General features: G+C 40.8%; 1 protein-coding gene across 21 annotated transcripts in view; it reads right to left on the reverse strand.

Moving 5' to 3' along the window:
* Positions 1–24,004, reverse strand: part of INPP4A (inositol polyphosphate-4-phosphatase type I A) — a 130,159-nt gene that overhangs the window by 78,979 nt on the left and 27,176 nt on the right. For 18 of the 21 annotated variants that reach the window (XM_069770025.1, XM_069770034.1, XM_069770033.1 and 15 more), the window contains one exon: positions 1,036–1,095. The exons of 1 other annotated variant lie outside the window; for it this stretch is intronic. The gene's annotated coding sequence lies outside the window, so the exon portion shown is untranslated. Of the gene's footprint in view, positions 1–1,035; positions 1,096–16,260; positions 16,444–24,004 lie in introns of those variants that run through there. 2 more of the 21 variants (XM_069770012.1, XM_069770018.1) reach the window with 1 other exon arrangement.

Here is a 24,004-nt window from a genome sequence, read left to right on the forward strand (position 1 = left end):
GAGGGCACTACATGAAAGATGAGGAGACTGAGGGTTCCCCCTCAATTTCTGCACATGATTACCCATGTGACCATGAGCATCAGATGTGACCATGAGCATCGTGTTTCACCTCTCAGTGCCTCCTACTCCCAGACCAGCAAAACATCCTGCCTCTACCAGAAGACTCATTTGATTGGTGCCTGCTTCATATTGCCTTGCAGTTAAGGCCATATCCCACACAACACCAGCACATGTGCCACAACTTCTCTTACTCTCTGAAATCCCAGAAGCCAGGTGCAGCTGGTCAGCCTGACACACAGCCCACCAAGTGCTGCTCTGGCCCACAGGAAGCAAGAAGAGTCCTATTACTGAACTTTGCTTGGAAACGAGTGGGGAAGAGTCTTCTCACAAGAGTCTTCTTCTAACAGGAACCCCACCAGCACACATACTTACCTCTCAGGGCCTAGTAATGTGACCATCAGCCTCTGCCCCCTGCCACATCACAGGACATAAAGTAGCTCTTTCACTGTGGAAATGTCTGTGAAGTGCCCAAGGGGATTCAGTTCTTATCCTGAAGGATACGGCTCTATGCTATAGCAATATTCAATGACAACAAAGGCAGATCTATCTTCTTCCATCTCTGTTGACCTAAGATGTTCAAGGGAGGAAAATTAAAGAACCACCAGTTTGTTCATATGGTGGGAACAGGTGACAAGTCTTGGCTTTTCAGCATAGGCTGTACTTTAAATCTCACAAATTTCCAGAAACACATCACTTTTTCAAAGATGAACGAATCATGCTGTCACTAGATAATGACCTACCTGAGCTTCTGTGGACAACGCACCAATGATAACAGAAAACCTCTGGCCACAGAGCAAAACATAGGGTAAGCATGCCACTGATACCAGAACATAGGATCTTGTCAGCACTTCATTATTTCTGAGGCTGAAGTTGCTTTTGCTTTGTCTGCCTCTAATTTATTTAGTCTTTGAACCTTTGCATTCAGTGTCCACAGACCATCACACATTATAGTAGCAATCAGTAAAATAGCATTACCTTACTCCATCTTTCACAGATGAAATTTGGCATGTGCATCCAGTTCTTTTTTAATAAAGCCTGAAAGACACAAAAAGGACAAACTGTGTCTGACTGAATGGATCCAAATAAGCAGGCTTGTAGTATAGGAAAAAAAATTTGGGGGGAAGCAATAAATATAGGAACAATGAAAAAAAAACCCCAAAAAACACTAAAAACTTGTTAACACTCTGCATTTTTTACATTTTATAACACAGCTCCTTTACCATTTGAAACAGAATCTGGACTGTGGATCAATTCTAAGGAAAGAGAACATAAGAATAAAGCCAAAAGAGAAATCTCAGAATCAGGTACTGTTACTGTACCATTTTACACTTAAGGACTGTGATGTCTATCTCCCTTCTACTGTATTAATGAAAATACAATGCATTTAACTAAAATACTTTTCTATTAAGTCTGTAAAAGACTCATTGCAGTTACAGTATAGGAAGCTCAATAAAGTAGCTACTTCATGTCACCAGTGACAATCCAGCTCTCCCATCACAGCTTCTCAACTATCTTGTCCCATCTGCTCATTCCAGCTGCAGTCAGTGTTGAGGTCACCACATGGCACTGCAACTACTTTCCCAAGAGGATGCTCTGCAAAACAGAAGAGCTAACAACTGAACCCAGATCCCCAAAGAATTTTTACTTCCTGCAGGTCCAGACTGAATTCAGATGCCAGTGGCTGAGAGATTAAAGAGCTTCATTTCTTGCTGCCAACACCCACAGCTCTTCCATCGTGACAAGGAACATACTGTCCTTGGCCATACCAACATGACTCACCTCACCTAAGCAACAGGCATCTTAATGGGGTTTTCTCCCTTCAAGAAGTATAATCAAGACATATCCTAGACATTTTATGCCATAAATCAGTCAGTCCAGAATCCATATTCAAGTTCATTGTCAGATACACAATTCACACGGCACGAAAGTAAGGCTACTAGACATGAAGGTTAACTTTAACCTGAGAAAGCCACAGCCTTCCTAGGCTCCCTCTGTAGCCAGCCAAATCCAACATCTACACCACTTAATCCACCAGCTATTGCAGTTGGCCCCTGAGCGAGGCCCTGAGGTGCAGGGAGGCTCCCCATCACATTGCCCAAGGCTGCTTCTGTTCTGCCTAAGCCAGTTGTCACACAGTATCCTAACATTTCACTCCCATGGTCTCTTCTCAGCCCCCATGGTGATCTTAAGGCACGATCATTATTTTGGGAGAGCACTGTTCTGAATTTCAGGTTTACAGTTTCCGAAATGATGCAAGAGCTGTGTTGCAACCCAACAGAAGAACAGTACTTTATAGCGGTAAACTAGGAGCAGGTGCCTCACACCCTGGCATGAGGGTAGCTGGGGTGCTGGGTAGTGCAAAACCTGCCGGCATGGAGAGCGAGGTGAGGCACGCAGACAAACCTGGCACAGTGCTGTCCATATGGGGAACAGCCCATGGAGTGAGTTATCTCTACCAACTCACTCCAGAAGCAAACCCAGAAGTAAAGTAACACGCAGTATAAAAAAGTGGGGGATCAGGACGAGGGAGCAAACTGGAGAGTGAAATGTGGATGAATCTGATGGGAAATGGGCTGGGCTGCAGGACAGTCCAAGACAGCAGCCAGTTGAATACTTTAGGCTCACCTTCTCAGCCTTTGACCTTGAAGGCAAGAGACAGACTTCCTCTAATGTGGTCCTACTGAAATTACTATCTCCTGCTATAGCTGAGACATGACCACCTCAGACGTATCCTTTTTTTTTCTTCTTTTTTTTTTTCTAATGACACAAAAATCCTGTCAGAATGAAAGAGAATTTATGTGAATCCATGCAGGCTAGCTGCACGATTTCCCCTTTGCAGCATCACAGCATCTTGCAGGCTGAGACATTACAGATGAGCAGAAGCCAAACCCAGCAAAGCAACACTAGTGTGTTCAGCACACACTGCTGAATAATTACTCCACTGCACATCTCCTTCCAAGAGGAAACCTGTTCCTCAGCAAGAGGTAGTAGAATCTGACTTTACAGAATAATTCAGGCTGCAAAGGATAGTCCAGCTTTCTGCTCCAAGCAGGATCACCTCTCAGCTCAGAAAAGGTTGCTCAGGGCTTTATACAGTTGGGTCTTAAAAACCAACAAGGACGGAAACTGTTCAACCTCTCTTGGCAAACTGTTCCACTGCTGGACTACCTGTTGTTACAGGGCCACTGGAACTAGCAGTACAGTTATTTCACATTTCCAAAAGCATTACAGAAGGAAAACAACAATTTATAACCAATTGCTTACTGCACAACTGATGCACCACACAAGTTGATCATTCAGTTTCACACCTTCACCTGTCTATTTACACTCAGAAGAACAGAACAAAGACATTAACTGTGTACCTGGCAGTTAGCAAATAACTATGGATCAATTTTTTTATCTTAAGGCCAAAACAAAAGCTCTTCAACTAGTATGGTCTCTAGGATGAGAACAAGTATGATTTTTAACCTGAAATATCTGCCATTTTGCTACAACAGTGCATGTTAGAAATCTTTGACTGTGGTACCACAAAACTGTTGCAAGAGAACAGGTTGCTATGTGGAGAAGATACTTCTCTAGTAAAATTTATAGATGGGGCAAATATATAAATATATACAGTAGGATTGAAGCTGAAACTTTAATTCACAGAAAAATATTCTGATCAGTTTAAGCAGTTTTACTGCTTAAAACATTAAATTCAGGGAAGATTCATACATAAAGCAAACAGTGTTCAGATTTGTGATGCAGTAATTAAGACGCAATTCATCAGTTTACAGTGCTGTATGTAAATATTAAGAAAATCAAAACTATCAAAGAAGAGCCAGGACTGAAGTAAAAGAAATATTTGAAGTTCAAAAGCACTACGACAAAACAACACACTACAGACTAACAAGAAGAACTTCCGGTACAAATAGGGAGTTTATCAGTTGAGAAAAACTAAGAAAAAGGAAGACCTCGGTGTCAGGCAATGCAGTCACAAAAAGGGCAGATACTGTGTTGTTAGGTTGTACAAGCCAATGGGCTCATCACTACAAAAAGCAGCAATAAGACTGAGTCAGAACACTGGCTACAAGTTAAACATTGCCAACCTCAGCTTGTAAAAAGTGTAGAGAAAAGCTTATGAGGACAACACAGAGTCAGCCTCCCCAGAGCAGACAAAAAATTGTTAAGCTTAGCAAAGTGAAGGCTGAGATGAGTTACAATTTGCTCTCAGAAATACATGACAAGGGCTAAATGCCAGAAAGGTAAAAAAAGCATTAAGATAAGTGGATCTTAACAAAATAAGTAACCTAACTGGAATAATAGCAACGAAGAAAGCTAGTTTAGCCAAGGAAAAACTTGGTTTCCATATAAAAGGAGCATTATGTCACTGTTAAGATGACTCAACAACTCAGGAAACCCCATCCAGTCCTATGCTTCTATGCACCCATCAGCAAAGCAACTAAAATTTCTTACAAAATTATACCTCTTAACAGAAGCGGCCTATAAGGCGGCTCAAGTTTTCTTCTCTTTTCATTGTCCAAGGCGAAGGCAGAACAAACTTGAGGTTCACTTCTATGACTGTCAGTTCAGATGAGAAGTTACAAAGCATTTTACTTACCCTGGCTTTTGGAGAGTTTCTCAATGAGGACAGAGACATCTGACATTATGTGGGGCTCAGGGTTAAATGTGATATGCAATAGTTTTTGGCAAAGTCATTTACTATTTTAAATCATTTTTATTTTGGTAAATTCAGTTCAGGCACACAAAGTTCCAAACTGGTATCCTTTACAACTTCAACTGTATTTATTTGGTATAGTTATTTTTTCTTTTTCCATTCAAAAAGCAGGGCACGTACTGTGAAAGCTCCCAGACACCACGAAAGCTACTCAAAAAGCAAGTCACAGCCAGCCACAGTCACAAGATCAAGGGCTGATACAATGGACCTGCTACTTTATAACCCTGTAATATACTATACCACCATTCACCTTCAGGACATTTAATATAAATACGTAAACCTGGTAAGTCATTATTCATTTCACTTAAAAGGAAGAAATAAAAATGGCAGAGATGATAAAGGAATTTAAAAATCCTATTTACAATACTATGACAAAAAAATTACTAGTTCTGTGGCCACAGGCAAATCCCTTTCATCTCTGTGGCTTAGCTCACACACCTGTAAAATAGAGACACAATGCGACCTAGTAAGTACATTGAGTTTCTCTGCTGGCAAGTTATATTCATACCTTGCTCACTAACATCAGGAAGTCACACCCATTTTGCAGAGCAACACTGGAAATCACGCATTCTAGAGTGACGTGTTTTAAAATCAGTCCGTCAGTGAGATTTTTAGAAAAATATTGCAAAATCTGCAAAGAAGGCAAGTCTTACCTACCTATCTCCCAGCAAGTTCTGACCTCCTGCAGGTGCCCTCCTGCTCTGCACCCCATTCTAAAAGCAACTCTGGTTCTTCAACTACATTTCTAGAGTCTGCCTGTAAGTTCTCCTCTTTGACACAATCACATTCTTTAGTTGCATTCCAATTCTGTTGTGCATTGGTACCTGATTAAGAACCACTAGAGTGCTAGCTCTAGCCAGAACAACTAAACTGAACATCAGTAGTACATGCCCAGGTAGTAAGCCCAGAGAGTCCAAGGTCACTTGCATATGAAAAACTTTAACTGGGCACCAACTCAAGATCCTCTTTTTCACCCTACATTGTACAGTTTTTAAATTACATTGTCCTGTAATAGCAGTAAAACCACAGCAGAGCGTGGTAATGCGCTACTGCAGACCACACCAAAGCACCAGCTTCTTGGCATGTTCTGCCTCTGGCCTTCTGCATTAAGAAATGATGATGATGGAAAAAAAGATTCTTCAAAGACTGCAGCATGTTTTTGCTTAATTAAAACCATACAGAAATTGTTTTGCAACCGACTGATGATGGCAGTTCAAGCCTTAGTGCTTGCTGCTGGATTTTAAAGCCATTCACTGTAAGGAAATGATGTATAGTGAGATTTTTTCCTCCCCAATTGCTTGTACTTGCAACCAGGGCTACCACACAAACTGAGGAGAACATCAGTTCTCAATTAATTCTGCCATGCCATTATTCCTAAATACTGCAGAAAGTGAAGCACATGACATCATTTCCTGTGAAGAAACATAAAAGTGTGATATAAAACAAACATAAAAATGATAGGGGGTGTCCTGTTGAAAATCCCTCACTTTCTCCTCTTCTTTCCCTTCTTCCCTCTTTCTCACTCACTGGACAGCAGCTAAATCACTCCAGGGAGGAACGAAACAAATACTTTTCCTTTGCAATTAAATGTGGTGTCAATATCTCTGAAGGGTACCAGCAACCCATGACACCAGGTGTGATTTTGTCCATTAGTTAAACAGAGATAAAACAGAGCTACTTTGCCCAGAGGCTAGCTTTGATCCGGGCACAGTCCAACAGACATGCTCTTCTGATGGGAGTTAAATGAATCCAAGCTACTGCCTCCCATTGCTCGTACTCGCTTTTCCCCTCCTCCTTCAGCAAAACTGCACTTGTTGGTACAACCTAAACTTAAAAAAAAAAAAAGGAAAAAAAAAAAAAGAAAAAAGAATACTTGGACAGAAAAAAAGAGCAAAACAGAACAGTATGCAAAAGGTACAATGTAAACCAAAGCACTTTGACAGAACCAAGCTGGGGAATGACTACATTTGCTGTTTATGCCAGCAAATTTGAAGAGCAGAAACCTCTGCGGCGGACAAGCAGCTGAGGATCAATCGCATGACAGTAGAGCTGCAAATAAATACTCATTCAAAGCAAGTAGTCAGGCCCAATGCAGCTCAGAAGACATCTCCTGTAAACATATTTTAAAGGCTCCAGTTTCCAACAATCAGCCTACAAACCCAGGCAGCACATTCTTTTTCTAGGTCAAGATAGTTATGACCCCGGCTACAAACCTCAAGCAGACAGAAGATAGAATACACTGTGTGTCCCACTGTGCTCTGTCTGATCTTCTCCTTTGCCTTGGGGCAAATAAAATGCAGCATTCTTTAAACTCGTTTGTAAACTATGTATGATTTCCCAAAGTCTTCCCTTATATTCCCCATTTTGAAACACCAGTCTTCAAGATTTGAAAGAACATCAACTCTCTTCATTCTGAGCAAATTATTACTGTGATCAATGTGGCAACTCTTTCTGCAGTACTTACACAAGATGCTATCACCATCATATCAAAATATGCTTTACAGAAAAAGAGGAAACTTGCCTTGTCTTGATCTGACTTCCCCAGAATTATTTCAGATTTGCTTGCATTATGTATGCAACCTGTACTTTCACAACATTAAAGTTTCAGCTATTTTCAGCTCTCAGTTGGGAAGAAATAAAACACACATCTGTGACTGTATCTAGATCACTGGCTGCAGCAGAGCTTTACCATTCCTAATGCTAAACTGTCTTCCTAAACGAGTCACAACTTCTTGTCAGGCAGAAACACAGTCACAATTTACCTTGCTCTGCACCCTATTTTCATGAGAAGAAAATCATAGTACATGCCAATACCTCCCCAGGTTGAACAGACATGGAGCCAGAACCCACAGCATGCACCGACATTAGGTCTGTTCCTCAACATTGTCACATATACACCTCCACAAGCCAGTCTAGCTAAGGAGTGCTGTCATGCAAAATGGGAAGCGAGGAAAAGATTACGAAATACAGTCCCAAGGTCAAATTGGTTTGCATGAGCAAATTGTGTATTTCACATTCTATTTTAAATATTAAGGAAAAGTCCTGGTTTGCTATTAATTACAAGCATGATCAATCCAACCATTTATTACGTGCTTATGCAGAAGAGATGAGGTGTATGAAGAACACCCAGGACCACAGTGAACCAACTTGAACAGTTTTGTAATATTGTTGACAATAAATGAATGGTGTCCAGTACCTAAAATTCGCACTCCCTTCTTTCATTTATTATATTAGTGTCACAGTAAGACACATTTTTCTTAGCTACTGAATGCCCACACATCTTTTTTATCACAGAAGGCTATACTTTCAGGCAAAACAATATTCCATTGTAAAACTAAGCATCCAAGTACTAATGGGAGGAAATTATCTCCATGCAGTATAACCAAATGATAATTTTCTGAGGTGTTCAGTTTTATCACATCCCTGAGATGTTGACATTAAGATGGGTTTTCCTTTTAGGGTAATCCATTGCACTGACCATGTCATGCAGATGTATTTTATGGACCCCCAAATGCAACTTGAGAGCTGATGCAAATTGGAACATTGGGCGCTCCAGCCATGAAATGTGTGGCACGATGTGGGGGGGGTTGGACTAGATGGCCTTTAAAGGTCCCTTCCAAACCAAACTATTCTACGATTCTATGAAATCTAGGCTGCATTATTAATTTTTGTATATAAACAGTCACATGGTTACTGTGAAGACATTGTTTTCTTGGGTCCCAGTAATATGAATCACAGAGGAATGGGGGAAAAAAGTGCAAGTTGTAGGAAAGTTGGGAAAGTTGTAGGGAAGTCAGGAAAGATGTCATACTTTCAAAAAAAAAAAAATGCTGCAAAATATTGCACTCTTCATCAGCTACCACAGCCCTCCCAAATGCCTATTTGCTACCTCCCTTCTTCCTCTTAGAAGCTTTTTAGAAGTTTGCAAACATTTTTAGTATAGTTAGGTTAGCAGCAAGTAAGCACTGTGCTAGGAAGCAAATACTCTTCCCATTTATCCTGGATGTTTTGCTCATTACAGGAAGGGGTATCAAATCTTCAGACAAATTGAGTCAAATTACTAGCGAGTTCTTGTCTGCTACTTACAACAAATATAACATCAGCTAAGCAGATCTTCACTGATAAGTGTTCTGCCCTCCATTTCCATCTTTCTGCTAAATTTTACGTAAAATCGGTATTTAAAGACACCCCCAGTTTTTAAAGAGACAATAGTTACATGTGCCAAATTGTTTCTAGCCCTCAATAAAATCTTACCAGTGGCCCCTTGTAACATTTTTTGATTTTCCATGAAATGAAAGGCTGTGGGGATGTTTACATATCTGAAATATAAATCCCACTAACAAGCACAGAAAAGAACGTTCAGTTCTTCTTGAGCTATTAGGAAATACTTGGATCCCACAAAAAAGAAAATATTTATAAGGTAGTGAAAAGTCAGCAAGGTAGTGAAAAGTCAGACACCATGGGTGTTGAAGCTAAGGCCCTCCTTACACACACACACACACACATGCTGGCAGCCTCCCATCACTTCCAAGCACAAAAGCAGCTGCTTCCTTCAAGCACTCCCTGTGCAAATGGAAGTTTATTTTTCCACACGCCCAACCAGGTCCTCTCTCTCACTGCTCTCTGTACCCTGAAGGTGCTCAGCCCTTTCTGCTACCCCCATGCACTGAAATGACATGGCACCTTCAAAAGGATCCTGTGAGAGAGCTCTTCTTCAAGGGGAAAAACTGAACACGTCAACTGCCCCATGCAAACTGCCACCACCTCCACCTCCCTCTCCGGGGCACAGAGCAGCTGGCAGAAACCGGGCTTTCATGGCAGAAGGGGAGGAGAAGAGGGCTGGATGGCAGGCGCCAGGAGGACTGTTGCTGCCTTGGCCCCCCCACCCACAGGCTTCTCTGCCCTTCACAATCCAGCCTGCCCCACTGGCAGCAAAGCCCTGTCTTACTCTGCCCACTCAGGCCCACAGGAGCTGACTGCTGGGCAGCATTTGTAGTTTCACTACAGAGGAGCCCTCAGATAACTGATTCAGTCTCTCTCAGACTGTATCAGTTAAAAGGGCAATAATACTCGTGTGCATTCAATTGCAAAAGATGCTGGTAAAAGGAAGGCAACAATAACGGATGTAATTTCACCATATAGCAATGTGACAAATTAAGGTCGTGGCATGCGAGACAATCCTGACTACTTCACTCTGATGCCTCCAGCCATGGCTTTGTGGAGCTCACCAAAATAAGCCTCTTGAGCACCTCTTGCAATGGTAGTGGCGGTTTCGCTCCAGAGACCACAGGTCTGGATCCTTGGAGCATGGATTAAACGCTGTCAAACACAATACCCTTCAACTCAGCTCTGCTTTCTTACTTTAATCTATAACATTGCCCACACCCTTAAGTGGCTACTTCCATTCACCATGTATTTTAGTGAAAGTGCTATAGATAAACTGATTGTACAAACTGTTTGTGAACATTCAGTAAAGATGGCAAAGCCCTGTAGGGTCTCTCATAGACACTACATCACTTCACGATGAGTTTAGGATTAAAACTTCATTTAACTTGCTTCTGCCCAGTAGCAAGCAATACCTAGTGTTGGGAAAAAGCAAATTACATGACGGTATGAATGCTTACTCACACTATGCTATAAATTCTAAAATTGGCCAATCTGCAAACATAAGCACTCTCAACTTACTTTCTGATGTAAGATCACAAGCGATTTCTCTGAAATTCATAAATTTGAGATCAAACTTGTCCCAGTTCCCTTCTACTCCCCAGGTGAACTGCAGATTTCATAGGAGGGCACCCAAGAAGAATCCCCTCTAATTCCCCATTAGTCTTTCTTTCCAAAGTCCATTTCTGGTCTACTTTGCAAGTCTGCCTCACTACATACGTACTGGCAAAAGAGTAGTCACTCTTCCATGCAACTCTGCTGCGTAAAATCACTGTCCTGTAGAAGTATCCGAGTTTTTAATATCATGTTCTCACCAATGAGTCTACAAAGCTATGGGACAATAATTAGAAATCTTTCTTATGTAGGCAAAACCACAAAGGCCACATTCTTCCTATTACTCACTACCTCCTGTTTACCAAAATACAATTGAAAGTCATCCACTTATCTCAGGAACAGAGGATAATTTAATGAACTTTTCCCAGGCACCCACATTTGAGAGAGAGTTTATAACAGAAAGACCTCATTCTAGCCAGCTCAGCTGCATGTATTTTTATGTCATGTATTCACAGCCACAATACTAATATTTAGTGATAGTAATACTCAGGATGCAGTCCTTTTCATACAAATCCTTCATACTAATGTACAGAGCTCAAAAGAGCTCTTTTTGCAAGCTTTCCTGAAACAACAGAAGATGCTGTCAGCATGGTATTATTTTTTTCACATCCTTCTATATGCATTAAAAGAATCAACATTTTCCCATGTTCGTCCATATGTCCTCAGGGGAAGCCCGCCCAGTTGCCCAACAGAAATAACACTGATGCCAGAGAAAAAATAAATCTTTTGCTTTAAAGTCAGACCATTAGTGTCTATTTCTGATATGAGACAGAAGAAATCTTTTAAAGCAGCTTGTATTTCAGGAATCTGGGGCTTAAAGTACACTTGCTGATCACACACGGGAACCCTGATGAAGTTACTGGCTTTTTAGTGCAATCTAGAATATTGCAATGTTGTTGTCTTTTTTTTTTTTTAAATCAGATTTGCTGCCAAAATATCCTGCAGAAGTGAACATGCTCTGTTATTCACCTCTGCCTGTAGCAGCTCTGCCATCTGGCACTAGCAAGTATTTATCTAAAAAGTAAATCTGAATTAAGGATCATGAACCCACTCCTTTTGAACTGTTTCACCTGAACACAGAATGTCAATTCACAGTCATGTGAGATATCAAACCTTCCAATTCACTACTATTTATTTAAGCCCACACAGCAGACCCAAAGGTACTCTGCTGCTTTAAAAGATGAAGCATCAAACTGAAACGAAAACTGAGCTAATCCCAGATTTCTGCAGCCCTATAAAATATAAGGAGAATTCAGCACAGAAATAACGCACCATCGTAATCCAGGCCATAATCTCATTTAACCAGAGCAAAATGAACTATACTCATCCTTACGCTGGCTCCGAGTTCAGAGCAGGGCAGGGGGACTATAGTCATGACAGACTAGTCAAGTGGGAACTCAGACTCTGAAGGCAAATGAAAGGACCATCATTGCTATATTCACAGTATAGGCTGCACCCTTCACTCTTTATTTAAACTAACACATGCTCAAGAATACACAAAGGTTTCAACAGACAAAAATTGAGACTGTGACTTTTTTTTGTGTGATACAAAACTTCACGCAATGCAATGAAGTGGGAGGCCCTCTAACAGTTTGGGCCTTCCAGGGCAAACAGGACATGTTCACTGCGTCCCTCTGTGTCCCCCTGCTTGAAGTGCTCCAGGGATTAAGTGAAGAGCTTTTCAGGACACAGTATAAACAAAGATTTAACAGTTCTTTCCCCTGCCTCTTTAAAACCAGGCAACAAATCTAATCCAAACAAGACTTATTCAGAAAACAGGAAAAGGGACAAAGCAGATGCCCTGTAGATACATACACAAATAAAAGACCCCCAAAACAACTCAGGTAAAAATTGTCATTTCTAAAAATTAGGCAAATAAAAAGATGAGTTCTCCAACAAACAAGATGGTTCAGTATTGCAAACAGTGCTATTCATACTGCTCACATGCAAGGATTTTATTCCAGTGTAACTCATTTCCAGGGGCTTATTTCTAACACGCAAAAAAGAAACAAAAACTTGTAAAAATCCCAACTCAAACTTTTTCCCTCCCTCCTTTTCAAATTTAGATTTGAAAACAGAAATGCTGTGCTGTTCTGTGACACAAGGATGTACCACACAAACACCAATATACTGCTGCTTTTTCATATACTGCAGAGTCCTCTTTCAGAAAGTCTAATGTCAAACAGCAAATCACCATAGAAAATATAGCAACCATTTTTTGGGGGGGGGGGGGGGGGCGGATCTTTATTCAGTGCATGGACCATCTTCTACAGTGTGTAAAACTCAGCATCTGATACAGCAGTGCTCCAGTTTGGGTTGATCATTAGGTAAAACAGTAACATGATCAACAACTCACCCATATTAAAGGTGATTCACATAAATTCATTTCAATAATAAGACTGGATTTCCCCTAAGTTCTTTACCAGCCATTTAGCAAGGCTAGCTATAAATCATTGCTGACATAGCTTTTGTGTAAAGTAAGAGAGTGCTTCCTCCCACTGAAGGTCTCAGAGCTTCAAGAAATTTGGAGAAATGCTTTAATTCCACATGGCCCTCGTTTCTCCACTTACTACCCACAGCAACAGCTGTGTTTCCTGCGGAGTCACTTCCCCCTGCCACAGCAGGGAGAGGTAGAACAGCATGCACAAGGATGATGCCACTGCCCACTTCAAAACTTCTGCTCGAGGGCTGAGGAAGCAGAATATGTACAAGATCAGAGCTAATCCAGCAGCACTGCTACCGAAGTGCCAGGAAGGCAGGTGAAGGGCTCAGAATAACACAGGGCATGGCCATAAAGAAAGCCACAGAAAACAGCAGCAGGTTTTACAAAGGAAGAAACAAGTAAAAGGACAGCTGAACACCCCACCTGTCCTTCGCAACACAAATGGCACAGGAGCAAAAGGGAAGAGCTTTGCAGCTTTGCACCGTTTAAGGCTTGCCTAGGTGGAAAACCTAACAAGGGGAGAGAATCATTAAATAGGTTACAGTAGAGCAGCTGAAGTGAGAATGAAAAAAGGGGGCTTAAACTTCAGCAGGAAGTATGCAAAAGCTTCAGTAAGGGCAGAGATAACAAAACATGGCTCTAGAGTAATGCAAAGACAAGAAAACCAGCCACGCGAGCACCGGTGAAGTCCTGTAGGTTAGGAACAGGATGGGAGAACAGCGAGCTGGATCTTCTGCTTGGGTTCACTGGCGATAACAAACCTTTACTACAGAAAAGAAAATGAACTCTCACACTTCAAGTCCTGCCAAAAGTACATGTGAAATGGGCCCAACAGCTTCTGCCATTTGTTGCCTTTACGGCCTAATGCAAAGCCAACTTGAAGCAGCAAAAACTACCTTTCAGGGTGCTTAAGGGCAGACTTTAGGAAGCCCTGTTATACTTACTACAAAATCCCTGCATAGAAGGATTAAACACAGCTGCTTCCTTTGCACTTAACACAGAGTTATGATCACTTCCCTGCACAAATCTCTCCTACCTTGGATATTTACACTTTAGTTGTGACTTGTTAATATACCTAAAAGAAGGCATGTAATTACCAAGATAGGATCACAACAAAGACCACTAAAGTTGCTGTAGCTCTTCCCAGAAGCTTTCCAACTCAATAAAGCAAACTGTCTAGCCATCTTGTGAGGCTGGGCTTTTTGTTCTTTTTAAGCTGATGCTCTTTTTCACTTAGTGGCATTCCAGCAGCAGACAGAGGGACGTAGCAGGCAGCACAAGAATGAGACAAATCAGAGGGAGTTCTCTCTGGTGGTCAGCACTTGCACAAAGAGTTTACAGACAAGTAAGACGGAGAGGCTGTCTTCAGGGTTGTGTTGACTCAGAGGCTGTCATCCTGTTTTTTAGATGTTAAGCATGTTCTTTAAATTTCTTTTAACAATGGTAATTATTTAACTGTGCCCACAATGCATTAATAAATAAATTATGTAAACTCAATTGAAGATAACTGAGTTTTATCATAATAAATTATTTGTTCTGGTTTGACATAATACAGAATCCCTACTCTAAATGCATACATACTTAAAGGCAAACTTGAAGGCAAACACAATTCTGGCATGCTATCTCAGAAAACAGTAATTCAGTTACAAATCAGTGGAAAAATTAAGACTGTAAAGACTGTTTTATTTGGACTTGTTTGGATTTGGGAGGGGAATGAAAGACTGCTGTGTGCCAGAACTTTGTTAGTGAGCAGTCCTAAAACCAACCATAACATTGTTTAAACTAGCTTGCATTTATAATGTTGTAACATGAGAAATATTTTATAACAGAAAAATAAATCATTAAAATTAGTAACCAAAATTTTGCTCTGGGAGATGGGCATCCATGAGTGACTGTTTTAAAAGCTTCTCTCACTCTATAGTTTTCTAAGTTGGATGCCACAAGAAGTGTATACTACAAATGCACTAGCAAACCTTACTTTCCATTTTAGTAAGAAACCTAATATTTTTTAAAAGAGGAAGTAACACCAAATCTAGTTAATTCACAGCAATGAAAACACTGTGCATCAGTGAATGCTACAAATTAGCAAACAGAAGAACCTGAAGTATGTTGTCATTTTTAAATGACCTTATTACAGCACCATATTTCTTTGAGAGAAGGCAGTGGTAAATTTTATGTAAATTGTACAAGAAAATGAGTGGTAATTTCAAGTAGCTGAAAGTAAGCTAGTAAATGACCAGGTTTTGAAAATATACTCCTTCTCTCATTCTGAAAATAATACACAGAAGTGACCAGGCTCCCTTGTTACTAAGAGCAGCTGCACTTTAAAAGGACACTGCCTTGTAAATCCAAAATAAATGGGGGTGGAGGGAGAGGGAGAAAAAAAAAAAGGAAAGAAAAGGAAAAAGAAATTAAGATAAATGCATTATTGCAGTTCTTGTGAGGAGTACAGCAAAGGTCAAGACTCAGTGGATTCCACATAATTAGCAATACCAGTCTAGACTACATTAAAATTACAGCATGAGAGTGAATAAAACAGCAGTAAAGCCACTATGAAAAAACTGTTTTACCCACTCTGCATATGTCAACACTAACTAGAGTATGTCCTACTTTTTGCATATAACCAATTGTCAGAACAGGACATACATATACACACTGGCTCTTAGTGGCACAAAATGAAAACCACTCCAATATCTGGAAGTATCATTTAAGGTATTTGAAGAAACTGTTTACATCCAGGCACTGCACAGATCACAGCACGCACATGCTCCCAGCCTGAATGCTGAAGGCAAAACAACACTGTGATTCTAAAGGTAAACAATTATTTTGCTATTTCTAATGCCACTAGTTTTTATTCTATTAACACAGCAATTCAGAAGTGAGTAGATTTATTTTTAAGCAAGAACTACAGAACTGCAGCGCTCTCCAAAGAACCAAGGGCTGCTTAAAAAGTGGTTGTTTTCCTTACCCTACCATCTAGCAGCACTGTTTCTTCGAAAGAGGTCTTCTGTCTTTAACATGGCTGCCATGCCTTACATAACATCAATGAATGAGAATATAGTTATTTTGTTTCCTAGGTCATGCACTGCTCATTAGCCATATGATTCTCCACATTGCACTGCAAACAGTCAAGACAAAGGTTTGCAGTAATGCAGCTCCAAAGATCAGCATCCTCTGAGAATAAGCAGCAGCACAGACTCAGCCTTCACAAGCTCTAAATTCCCTTTCCTATCCTTCTCTAGTAAATAACAGGCATTCTTACCTTAAGAAAATACTAACATAACGGTACTCAGTAGAGCCTCCTCTGTTTCATCTGTGCTCGTAAAAAAAAATCTTGGCGCAACTGTCTGCTGCAGCAGGTAATCAATAATATAACCTGCTTCTTCTGTTGCCAGAGCTGCTCCATCTGAACGCTAGCTAACGTGAACACTGTCAGTGTGAGTCATACCAGTGACTCAGAGCAGATGCAGAGCTGCAGGAGGAGTTTAACTTTCAGGGCTTCCTCTCGCTCGCTCCTGCTCTCTTGCACAGGCACACACGCACTCGCCACTCGTGCATGTCTCTGTGTGCCTGCAGACTGCCCCAGCTTTTTCCTTTAGCAGCAAGTTTGATTTCATCCTCTACATAATCTTGTTTGTTCGGTTTTTTTCCTGGATGGTAACTCTGTTTCTTCACTGTAAACATATTTATCTTGAATGCAAAAGCTTGCTCTGCAAGCCAGGTCAATACTGTGGTATGCCAGGTGGTGTGCTACTACACGCTATCTGTGGGCTCACACCTCTCATCAAGACTAAGGGAGGAACTCAAATACCCCAGGAAAGATTCTGAAACAAAAGTACTGAGTTAGGACAATATCCATTTATTCATGACAAGTTTATAGCAAAGTGCCTCTGATTTCATTAAATACGCTGGGGAGGACAAATTTGCTCTCAAATGCTGTGAGATAAAAGAACTGTAGGAAGGACTATGGGATGCACGTCAGCAGAAATCCTGCATGCCTGACACCAGTTTAGCAGGGAGAACTGCCTATGGGAAAAGAGTATAGCTGCATTATAGACAGTAGCAGTGTATTTGGGTTTAGGGTTGAATTCTGGCAGCCTCCCCCACAGCTATTCGTCTCACTAGGCACTGATTGCCACAGTCAAAGCAATTTGATCACCTGTTTATTTCCCAGGACTGCCAGACAACCCACCACATACAACCAAGAACAGGCATCATGAAGCCAAAGTTAGGAACTTAATGCTAGACACTGTTGATATGCACTGCTGTACTGATTACACTTTATTTCTGAAAGGCACATTATACTAAGCAGTTGCAGTGTTGAGCAAATCCAGCCTTCAAAGAGGCAGATGAAGCCTTCTACTACTGACCTAGCAGGTCAACCACACGGAAACAAATTATGGTGGGATGAATCAAGAGAGTATTGTCAAAAGAAGCTGCTGGCCCAAGGAACAATGCCATTAAAGTGTGTAGACCTGCTGAACAGCAGATAGTTTGGGAAAAAGGCACTTGGTTTATGTCAAAGCATTTACAGCAGAACATCTTTCCTCATACTTAGCAAATGTCCAGCTGGCTATTGCCCAGATAAACAGATTTGTGTTGAGATTTCTCATGGAAAACCTAATATCAAAGCATGACTTTCATGGTTCTGTGGTTTTTGTCTTTGCAAAGCCCAATCAATTGAAAGGTACGCCCACCCATCCAATCCACGTATGTGCATGGCACTGTTCAGTACTGTATCTGGTTGTTATTAAAGCTACTGAACAAACTTCATACTATTGACAGTGAATGTTTACTCTCTCCATGTATCTGAAAGCAGCCAAGAACACTGACTTGGCAGGGATCAAGACATAAGAGGGAATCAAGCTGAGCAAAACAATTCTTCAAGCATGGCCATGGAGATAACATAAACAAGGGGGATAAAGAATAGCTGGTGTCTGTGAAGATACACTGAACTAAACTCTTTCCCCTAAACCCACTAGTATTCTATCATTTGGAAAATCTTCCATTGAATCCCATCCTTTCCCCAATTTACTAATGATTTTCGTGTCTTAAATAGCTGAATAGGCAAAAGAATGCTAAAATCCACAGCATCCCGGGGGATGGACGGGGGACGCAACAGCAGCAGCAACAAAAAACCAAACCAAGCCCCCTGAGATTTTAAACAGGAAAACTAATAGCAAGGTCATGGTCCAAATGGCATCTATGACACAGGAAGAGAAGATGACAAAACTGAAGACAAAACTGGAAGGTACTTCAAATGTCTTGGGCTTTGGGGGTTTTTTGGGGGGATGGTGGTGGTGGTGGTTTTTGTTTGTCTGGTTTTAAATGTATGGCACACAACTGTGTATCTACATTCAATTTTGTGCTGCTGTCCACCTGAATCAAAGATGACTCAAAGAAAAGAGCTCTTAAAGGCCTCAAGGAGATAAAACACACCAAGAGCGAGCATGAACTGTGTGAAATGCTTGCCTCAGCTGCAAATGACCTCATCTACAAATCAGAAGTGATCTAGCTGCTGTAGGCAGCAGTTCCGTGTTGCCTAATTTATCAGTCTCCTTAGCTAGACCTTCTGCACTAGAAAGGGTTTGGATCATGGGTCTAAAAGTGAGCAAACCTGAAGCTTCTTACCCCAGCAGAGGTAAAACCCAAAAAATTTACACTGATGTGGATGAAATCTTGAACAGGAATTTAGAACAGCCTGCCAAACTACAAACTGCTGCAAGAGATTTTGCATTAAAAGGCACTATAGACTATTATATACTTTAAGGACTAGAGATAATAGTTTTTCCTTTTTCTCCTTTAGGAAACAAGCAAGCAAAGGCTTTTCTATGGTACCTATTCAACATGGTACCCCAGAACATGCTATGCTAAAGAATCCTGTTCCTCCTCATCATCTCCCCATCTCTGGGAAATTGTTTGTTTGGGATCTTTTTTTCAAAGTCATAATTATGCCAGCGATGGTGGAAATGGTTTCCCACAGCCTCTTCTAGGTTGTCAGATTCCATATAAACCTGCTTTCTCATGAAAGCTCAGTCTACAGTCATATTGTCCTTACTGAGAACACCAACCTCTACTCCTGTTCTCAAGCCCTTTTTTTTCTCAGCTATACTATCCTGGGGCGGGGGGGGGGGGGGGGGGGGGAAGCATCCATCTTCTTCAAGGACAGAGCTGGCTCCCAATGCAATAGGGTAACAGAAGCAGATTGAGGACCACCACCAGTACCCACCATGATGCCTCCCCTCCTCACCCTCCTAGCCTTCAAGTCATCCTTCCATCAGCTGCATCTTAATGTTTTGTAGCCTTGTTTTTCTGAGCCTTGTGGACAGGTGGGAGTTCAGAGATACTAATTTTTGAGGAGCACTGACACACGTTTTCAAGACAAAACGCAGAGCTCATTTTCTGAACAGGCTCACGCTCTCTTTATGTTGTTACAGGCATTACAGTACTTTCCAAAGTTCCTCACCAGTGAGCAGCCACACATGGAGGTGAGCACTATGCACACACACAGTAGAAGAGACTCACTGCAGAAGGAGCACGTATTTTAAAAAGACACATAGGCAAAAAGTTGAGAAGAGAAATATTTTTTGCATCATCTTACAAAGCACAGCTAACTGACTTGACCAAGGTTGTTCCCCATGTCCACAGCAAAGCCAAATGCAGAAACTAGATTTCAGTGTCTTTCTCACTAGACTATCAGACTTCCGTTTCGGCGCATCTCAGTAGTATGTTCATTTCTTCCAGCTAATTACCTTTCATGGGTATTTTGATATGCTATGACAAAAGCACTATTTGCTTCTCAGGAAAATTAGAACTCCTGCTGGGAAAAACATCAGCACCAGGAACTTAATCCTGCGCAGTCAATGAACAGAGAAAGCCACACATGAAAGCAGAGCTTTAGTGATTGGGTATGGGAGGAAAGAGGAGGATGCACTTATTCATCACATTTATCTCAAGGCTTCTGAAGATAAATAACAGGACACACTATAGCAGCTGAACTTTTCACCGTCACTACATCATCCACCAATGTCTCACAAGCACCTTGCACCAATCTCTACAAAAGCAGTTAGCAAAGCAACCCGCAAGAGACTGTGGGAAACTGTTTCCACTACACCACACAAGTACATCTCTTCACTGAGATCACCTCCTCAAGTTACTGCTGTAGCTATGACCCAAGCAAAATATATTTTTTATTTCTCTTGTAACAATCCAAAGCTACATATCCTGCACTGGAAAGAGACTATGAAGTGATAAGATGCCTGTAACATACTGCATGCAGATCCTGGAGGGAAGTGCTTCTGCACATCTAGTGAAAATGCACAAGACAACCTAAATGCCCATTTCCTCTTTATGGTCTGTTCTCAGCAGATGAAACAAGAGATTCCGAGAGACTAAGATCAGAGAAATCAGCCAAAACAAGGCAAGAAAAATATCTCTCATAGCAACAAAGATGTACTGACCAGAAGAGAGACTAGTTTACAGACACTCCTGTGGCTCCTGCATATATGGACATCTACACGTTTGCTGTATGCAAAGGCTTGCTTGGATGAGAAGGACTCCCCAGACTGCATTTGATGTCAGCATAGTGTCAGCTGACCTTCTGGCAGCTGGCCTGCTCGTATCTATCCACTTCTGTTTTCTTTTTCTCCTTAATGCCAACATCTGCCCATGTTTTGCATTGACAGAAAAGGTCAGCAAGACCCTCATGACACATTAAACCTGATAATCAAGTGATGCACCACTTGCAATTTCTGTGTGCCTGATCTCATTCCCCTTATATTCAAAGCTCCGCTTTTTCCTAAAAAACTACACAGTGCAAGTGCAGAAGCATCTGTAATCTCAAATCTTATGTATATGCCACAGAGATCGCTTTGGATAACAGAGAAAGCATGTCAGATAACACCCAGTCTCTCCAGGCTTCCAAGAATATTAAAAATTGTTCTATCAACATAGACACAAATTTCTGATTCTAAACAATCTTTTCCTCTACAATGCACAACTACCTCTCTGTTTCAAACCAGCATGCCCCATTTTCTGCACTCATACAATAATTTCAATTGAATATTGATCTATGAATCCTAACAAAAGAGACACCCAAACCCAGGCGTAAACTCATTTTGAGGCAAGCATATGTTAGTGCATGACTTAAACATCATGGTTCCTTGCATTGTCTAACAAAATGCTATACTCTGGTGCGAATTGTCTATAGCCATTCATTTTGCTTATTCAATACACTCTATACATTTTCTGAGTGAAGTTTTTCCTGCTGTCTTCACAATGCAGGATTTGCAAATCTCATGCTGGTCTTTGTGACCTATGACGGTAGGTTCTTCAAATGCCTCAGAAAGAACAATTGTCAATGCTGGAGAAAGTCGATGCAAAGACTTACAGTTTTCTCAGTACCATCTGCTGCACTGGATAAACTAAATCAAAACCCAGTAAAACTGAATGTAAAGCTGGACAATCTTGATAACTATTCTGCAACATTTCTTATAAAATTTAGTCCTCCTCATCTGCATGAAGAAAGAGCAGCTGTAACACAAGATTTCTGTGTTGCACAACAGACGCCTAAGTCTTCTCAACTTATCTGTACTCCTTTGCAATTTAACCGACCCTATTTTTATCAGGGAAATCATCTTCTGATATGTTCCTCATCAGTAAGGTCATGAAAAGGAACTGCCTATGTAGACATATTTAAGGGCCTCATTCTCTTATTCCTATTCTTGGCATTCTTTGCCATGCAAAAAAAGTCCTGTTGTTAGTATAGTGTAATACAGCACTTCACAAAAAGCTAAGAGGGTCCCCAAATGTATGTTGACGAGTAACAGATCTAATAAAAAGAAAAGCCATGGTTAAACCATTTTTCTTCTTCTTCTCTCAAAATTCTTTATTTCTTTTTTCAAAATAAATTATGTAACAATCCAATCAGTTATCTGCAAGTTCACAAATTTTAAGTCGCTATGTGTGAATCCAACCTTTATTTGTGGTGCACTGTAAATTATCCCCCAGATTAATGCCATGAAATAGCAATAGGACCATTCAAATATTAAGGTACTGTACATGTTGGATTGTGTATCAGAATCCAGACCAGTGGGAGCCTGAGGTGGAAAAGCTTATTAACAGTGTTGATAATGGAAGTGTTTCTTTCATGATTAATCTAAATTTTGACATTCAGAACTTAATAGACTTGAGATCACTTGGGATTTTTCCTAAAATTAGGCCATGGAAAAAGCTCACAAAAAAGAAGCACCTCAGTGTTTTTAACGTGGTTTCAAAAAATCTTAGTATCAAAGGCTACATGTTCTAAGAACAGTAAACTACAAACCAGCAAACGTACACAGTTAATAAGAGAAGGCAAAAAATACAAAAAATAAGACTAGGTTCAGCATCTCCTTATTAAATAAATTATTTTCTCTTACTTCAGGTACATAAAAATACAGACAGCAGCAGACAGACCCCTGTGCACCATTTGTTGGCACTTCCACCAGTTATGACGTCTTTTTCCATCTATCTATTGAAAGATCAGTTGGTGTATCAGAGCTGTGAGTGGTTGCTTTGTCTTTTTTTAATCAGCTTAATTTGTTTATGTATAATCCAGAAGTATGCACTGATATATTGCTATATACATTTCTAGATTATTTTCACCTCCTAGTACGGCAAAAGGTCTCATTGCATGGGATGTCTTGAGGACTAGAGAGACCAGAGATTACAGATGTTTGCATCATATATTGTTTTGGGAAAAGACTTTGAGTCCTTGAATATAACGGGAATTAGACTGGGCAGATAATAACTGAAGACATTGCACCATTTGATTACCAGGTTTAATGCATTATTAGAGTCTCACCGACCTTCTCTAACAATGTTTGTGTGTCTGTATTAAGGAAGCATGATTAGTATTAAGGAATTATGATTAAATGGAAAACACTGGTAATTGCACTACTTAAAGGTAATTTTTTTACATCTATATCTTATGATTCTACAAAGCCTTCATCCACTCAGGTTCCCATCAAATGTATGGCATACATTCACTCAGTTGTTGAACAGATCCATCTAAGTCACCAAACAATTCCAGCTATGCAGTAAAGTGATGTGCACAGCTCCACATACAGCCTCCTGTTTATAGTTCTGTTCCACCAGCCTAAACTGGTAAGATTACTGGCATCATCCTTCTATATTATAGAGGCAGTAAAACATATATTTTCTATTACCCTGCCCCCACCCTACTTCCACCTTCTTCTAATTCTGCCTGTGATGTACTTCAGCTGTCTGGAACTGATGGCTACTCCTGCACTTGCCTGATGAGGCTCGCAGTGGTCACAGACCACGGGTCCTGCTGCCCTGCACCACTGGGAGCGAGCTGCAGCTGCCTCTTCCAGCCCTGCCTGGGCTACAGACCCAAGGTTTCCTTGACATGGAGATTAGTTTGGTGAAAAGCACAGGTTTGTTGGCATGCGTTTTGCACCTGAGACAGACTCAGGATAGAGAAAAAGCATGCACCCAGAGATCTGGGAAACAACAGGTCATGTTATCCTCATTACCTATTCTCCAGCTCATCTCACAGTTTTTAACTCAACACAGAGGAAGGTAAGGTTTCCCTCCCCTCAGATCATTGGTTTTGGGGGGGGCATGGGACTGGGTGGTTCTGTTTTGTTGGTTTGGGTTTTTTTCAAATGGAAGGATGAAGCAGATAGAGTCTGAGGCTCCAAGGCATAAGTTTCTAGGGCCCACCTCACTAAGCTTGTAATGATTTTATCGATTACTTGCCTGACATTACCCAAAGAGTCTTGCGAACTGAATCTTAAGCTCTCATCAGTGCACTAAATATTGGACAAGCTTTCTTTCAAGGTATTACTAAGTAAATTTGGGATAATGCTTAGTTTTGGAAGGAAGATATCCATTTATCCAAATACCCAAATCTTGTGAGGTGATTCTAATCAATACAGAACTGTTTAAAGAACTATTTAATAAATGACAGTCACATTCCCAGAAAGGTATGCTCCAAAATA

This window comes from Haliaeetus albicilla, chromosome 25, assembly GCF_947461875.1.
Source record: "Haliaeetus albicilla chromosome 25, bHalAlb1.1, whole genome shotgun sequence".
NCBI lineage: Eukaryota > Metazoa > Chordata > Aves > Accipitriformes > Accipitridae > Haliaeetus > Haliaeetus albicilla.